Here is a 6000-nt window from a genome sequence, read left to right as displayed (position 1 = left end):
AATGGTTGCAGGCGGTGTGAGGCTAATTCGGCTTGGGGGCATTGTGTGGGTTTCGGTTTGCCCTTCCTTCCTCCCACCCCCTCTCCTTGTAAAATGTATGAGAGCAGATTTGGGGATCAGTGAAAAGCTGATGAGTTAGCGAAAACGAGAAGGCTCTCATATTTTGTGATGGTGATGTTTCACAAGGAGGGACAAAAAGGGACAGACTTCAAAAGAGTTGGCCTTGTGTTACTGTTCTCTCATGCAAATCTTTGGAGATTATTTTTGAATAAGAGATGAATTTAAATTCAAGTGTAGAGCCGGAGAACTGGCCAGATTGGCAGAGGGTTTTTATGCCAGACTTTGTTCTATGATTCTGTAGTGAGTGATGCCCTGCACGATGATCCTGCCCAGGAAGGATCACGAGAGAGATGTTTCACACAGTAAAGGAGGGGAGGAGAATAAGGTCTTTAACCTAAATTGAAGCGTGTGAAATGTCCTGTGGCTGAGGCTAAAATCTGTCATCTCCTTCCTATTAGGAAGTGGAGTACTATAAAAGGGTGTGCTTTTCCTGCATTAGTTTATTGTTGATGGTTTTCCCCGAGCGTGTAATGCAATAAAATGGATAACAGTATTTGCATACCGTTCTTCCTCACACGCTTATCTCTTGTTGTTCATTCAAGCCCTAGTCTTGAATTTTCTTCATGGCTTTCATGTACCTACTGGGGTTGGAGCTGTGGCTCTGTGGGGCAGGTGCTGCTGGAATCTCTGCTTTGCTGCTGCCTGCAAATTCCCGTTAGGATTGCGTGTTTGTGTTAGCACACTCCGCACGTTCTTTTTGTACCTGCACTGCGCGTCTGTGGAAGCGTCCTGTGGGTACCTGGATAAGTGGATTTCGTCACCTATGGTTGGTACTCGGCTTTCCATGGGCAAGAATGACTCCTGATATTTGTAGTACCCGTGGCTATGGAAAGCTCAGGGACTGGGAGGCGTTCAGCGTGCTGCAGGTACTGCGCTGTCATCTGGCCTGGGGCCTGCAGGTGCCAGGAGGGCTCTGTTTCAGTGCTGGCTCCGGGCAGTCCTTGTGTCTGGGTGAAGCTTGTTGGTAGTGTGGGCAGTGCTGGGAGCTTTGGTGGTGGAGCAGAGGGGGTGGAGCGCTGCAGCTGCTCTATAAATATACCTGACAGGCTAAAATCTAGGGACTAAAAGATTGGGTTGCTATGGTGATTGATCTGAATCAGATTACCTGTGGGTCTGTATTCACAGCATGTGCATGTGTGGTGACTGCGTGATCCCACATGTACAGCAGGCAGCTTTAGCCAAGCTTTTGGCTGAAGCAGGGAGGAGAGAGGAAGCAACATTGAAGGGCTGACATATGGCAAGGACTGGGAAATTTGTCACTATGGCAACCGGGAACCTGAATCAGTCCAGCTTCACTCCGTGATGCTGCAAAAAAGCTCCCATTTGCGTGGCATGATACTTCTGTTTGTGAACTAATTCTGGTCATTTTCAGTCTATCTGTCAGCAGCCCTGCCTATGCTACTTCCAATTTGATCTTGAAAACTAATGTGGAGGCAAAAGATGATTGTCTGTGTCAGTACTGTTTTACAAGGCAAAGAGGTAACATTGTTTAGTTGAAAAGGAAGAAATCTTTAAATTATTATATTTATTGAGACAGCCTTCAAAAGAAGTCTTCTTGTATTGCCAAAACCTGTTTTCCTCATTAGTTCTTTAATTTTCTTTAATCTGGCTTGTTCTGTCCTTTCCCTCAAGATTTATTGATAGATGAAAAGTGGAAATAGTTGGGGTGCATCTGATGTTTTACCTGTAAGCAACTCTTATTGACTGAAGTGATGCATGTGCTTCAGCGTGGATGCTTTTAGAATTTGCCTGCAGTCCTGGTCTTTACTGGGTGATTTCTTATGCTTGGAACTATCCCCTAGGCATTTTGCAGAACCACACCTATGTTATAGATTAGCCATACTAGATAAATCTGTCATTGTTTAGGTATGCTTGCAATTCTTTGAAAATACCCACTTTTTTTTTTTTTTTTTTTCCCAAAGTGCAAGTATCTTCTTAGGAGTCACAGTGTTGGCATGGATTGCTGCCTTGCCAGGGTGCATGGTAACACACAAAGCAGCTGCACCAGTATAGCAAGTCCATCCAGGTCGGATTTTAAAAATTGTTCCATGTTCTTTCAAGTTCTGGAGAAGGGGAGGTGTTCTCATCTCTGCTGTTGCCTGTGTTTCTTGTGTTAGCAGAAACACTGTAGTATCTGGATAATAGCAATAATGAGCTTCCTAGAATGTTGCATATTTTAAAGTATAAAACTGTTAGCAGTGTTTTATATGGTTGTTAAGCAGAGGAAATGAAAAATGGCTCATGTGAAAAGACGGCTGCCTGTCTACTTCTTTAAAAGCTCAGTACAAGAAAAAATACATGTGTTATACCAGAGATAATGTCTGGGATCATTTGAAGCACACTTGGAAGAAGTAACCAAAATTTCAGTGGTAAAGATTCCATAAAGATTATTAAAATGTCTAATGACAGGTCAAAGCTACCATGAACAGTTCATATTGTGCTTCAAACCATGTTGTTTCCAGTTCAGCAGTGAGTTAAATGGTGTTCCTGCCCATACAGGTGAGGTTGGCTGGTCTGAGGTACTCACACCTATTTCTCATAGCTTAGCAGATAAGTCAAGGTGTGTGATGTGAGAAAAGGAAACATAAATCAACCCAGTGGGCATTGATTTTCCTGGCCTTATTTTGGCTTGCTCCAGCTTTCAGTTTAGTTCGATTGGTGATTCTTGAATTCACAGAAAACAACGCACTGAGGTCAGGCATAGTGGGTATTAGAGCTGAACTCAGTACAGACTGTCTTGGCTGGGAGTAAATAGAAATTCAGGATGTTCCAAGACAACTAAAAATTTAGTTGCTTCTCGGTGTGACTGGCAATTTGGTCTTTCACAAGGCGAAATTTCAGTGACCCGTAATTTATGTGGCTTCTGTCCTGTAATTTGTTCTGTCTCCTTCACAATTTTCTCTTTTTTCTCTTACAAATTAATGTCCCATGTATGCTCTTTATTCAGACAGTGTGCACATTGAATTGTATGATGCTGATTTATATTCTAAAGGTATCCATGGACTAGTGAACTGTGCACTAGAACTTTTACCAGGTAAAAGCTGGAGATTATGGAAGGAGAAGCCTTTCTGGTACCTTCTGAAAGCATGGAAGAGTCGTAAGGAAAGCAGGGCTTAGTACTTTCCTGTTGTAAATTAATGTGTTGTCTTCATACCATTTTTGCATGCAATGATGTAAATACCTGCTGGGCATCATGCAGTTCAGTGCAAGCCTGGCCCAGCCAAGCTGGAAGCCTCTCTGTGAGGAAAACAACCACATGTGAGTGTGGTGGGTTGACCTTGGCTGGATGCCACTTTGTCCACTGAGCCTCCCTATCACACTCCTCCTCAGCAGGACAGGATGAAGAAAATGAGATGGAAAAAGCCTTGTGGCTCAAAGTAAAGGCAGTTTAATAAAGCAGAGATTGCATTCATGGAAGCAAAGGAGCCCAAGAAATTTTCTTTACTTCCCAGAAGAAAGTGCTGTCCAGCCATTTCCTGGGAAGCAGAGCTCCAGTAGGCTTAGCGGTTGCTCCAGATTACAAATGTTTTAAATAATGTATTCTCTGCCTTTCTCCTCCTCTTTCTTAGGTTTTATCCTGAGCAGATGTCATATGGGATATCCTTGGGTCAGTTTGGGTCAGCAGTCCTGGCTATGTCCCCTCCCAAGACTTTGCATACTCTCCAGCACTGCTGGGGGAAGATGTTGCAGAGGCAGCCTTGATGCTGTGCCAAAACTGCTCAGCAGTAGCCAAAACACTGATGTGTTACCAGCATCCTTCCAGTTACCAGTACACAGCACATCACTGGGAGGGCTGCTGTGGGGAAAATGACCTCCATCTCAGCCAGACCCCGGACAGTGACACAAGTTGTATTAACAGTTTGCTGTATTGAAGTCATACTTTGACTAAATTGCTTTGTTCCTCTAGGCCTGTGTCTCAAATGAGAAGACTCTTAACAAAGATTGAGGACTCCAGGGGAGAGATGAAATAGGGGTACTGCACAACTCATGTCTCTTGGGACTAATTCAGGGCATGGCTCTGATGACACAGATGACTCTAAACAGATAAAAAATCTGTTTGGGTTCTTTCATGCTGCTGTATCCATCACGTGCTGTGGTGCTTTTCACGACTGTGTGTGCATGTTTATATAGACTTTTATTTCTGGGAGGAGTTTAAATTGCAGAATACCATGCAGATTGTTCTCTAAGGAGTTGTGCTACAACCTAAAATGTGGGTGTTTGGGGAATTTTGAAATGCAGAGTAATGCCAGTAATAGAACTGTTAGTTGTTTTGAACACTTTTTTCATGTCTTGAGTTACTGGTAAGCTGTGGTTTTGTGCTGGTTCTTGCCTTCTCTCTTTGTGCTTAGGTATGGTGCCAACTTTTACTAGTGAGTATTGCTGACAGCTGCTACAGTGTGTGGGTAGTGTTAGCTCTCACCAACCCGTTCACCATCCATATAAGTGCCTATTTCAATTTTGGTGTTGTCTGAGACGTGATCTGTTGGTGCAGTATGTTTCTGTGGTGGGCCTTCACTTCTCTATTTTTCTCCTTTTCTAGAGCTGAAGTTACAGAAAATTTCTCATCAGGTGCTGCTTGAGGATTCAGCCTTCAAAGGGCTGGTTCCAATATGTTTTACAGAGAAAGCAATCTAAAGTTAAAGCAGTTTGAGAGAGAGAAGAGATTTTGACATATCAATGTCAAAACCTGCACCATCTCAGAGTCAAGCTAATCTCTTGGTTCAGGTCCAAATTCCAGTGTGAAAGAGGAAAAATTGAAGTATCTCTTGGTTGTTTGATCTATTTCTATCCTAATCTACTTAGTCTCTAAAATCTAGGAGGTATTGGAAGGATGATGGGAAATCTTTTAGAAAGAAGCTACCTCTGTATTGCCTGTAGAGGTGCTGTGTGTAGTTCCGTGATCACATTGTGTTCAGTCAAGTCTTCCAGATTCCCTTAACTTTCTCCTACCTTTTCTTGGTGCCTGCACAAGCATTTGTGGGGCCATTTGATGAACAGAGTTAAAAAAAAAAACCCAAACTTGTAAAAACAAAAGTGGTGAGGGAGAAGAAGAGAGAGCGTTAGGTTTAGTCTATATCAATTCCACAGCCTGTAGCTGTTCCCTCTAGCTGCACAAAGTGTGTTGCCAGCACAGAGAAGGGAATGACACTGGCCTGAAAGCAAGCTCTTGGCAGATAGGGAGGGGGAGGCAGGACTGGGATGCCTGCTGGTGTTGCTTTATACAGATCATCAACTGCGGTGTCTGATTCCAAGCCGGAATAGGAAGATGAGTTCCAACAAATGCTGATGCAATACTCTTCTAAATGCTGTCATCAGCCTTTACTAGATCTCTGAAGAAGCCAGAGATTGAATAGAGGAAGGCAAAAAACCTACACTTTGTTCTTATTCTTCTACCCTTGCTCCAGTCCAACAACAAATCATCTTCCCCAAAAAAGCCTTTGTCCTCTTATGTCTCACTGTAACTGTTGTGTTGTTACGTGTTGTTAAGTATAGTAAATCCATGAAGGTGGCTCTGGAAGCCCTGGCACTTCTGCATCAGTCTGGTTTCCCTTGTATTTGTGTTGCAATAGAAAGCAGAAATCACAGAAAGTGCTCAGATCTTTTTTTTTAAAAACTGACAGAAACTTCAGTGTCTGATGTCAGTGAGATGTAGCTTCAGCTATTCCAGGGACATTGTAAGCCCTGCATATGTTCCTTGTACTTGTCTGCTCAGATATTCTTGAAGTTTCATGGTTTCTGAGACCTTCATAGCGTGTACCTTGCTAACTCCTTTGCAGAGCTGTGGGGAATATGTGTAAGGAGTTGCAGTCATAAACAAATGCAGTGTATTTTCTCCACCTTCACTGATGGGTTGGGTAGCCTCTGTTTTTGATGAAAAAC

Source organism: Parus major, chromosome 5, assembly GCF_001522545.3.
Source record: "Parus major isolate Abel chromosome 5, Parus_major1.1, whole genome shotgun sequence".
NCBI classification, from domain to species: domain Eukaryota; kingdom Metazoa; phylum Chordata; class Aves; order Passeriformes; family Paridae; genus Parus; species Parus major.
This window is presented reverse-complemented; position numbering follows the sequence as displayed.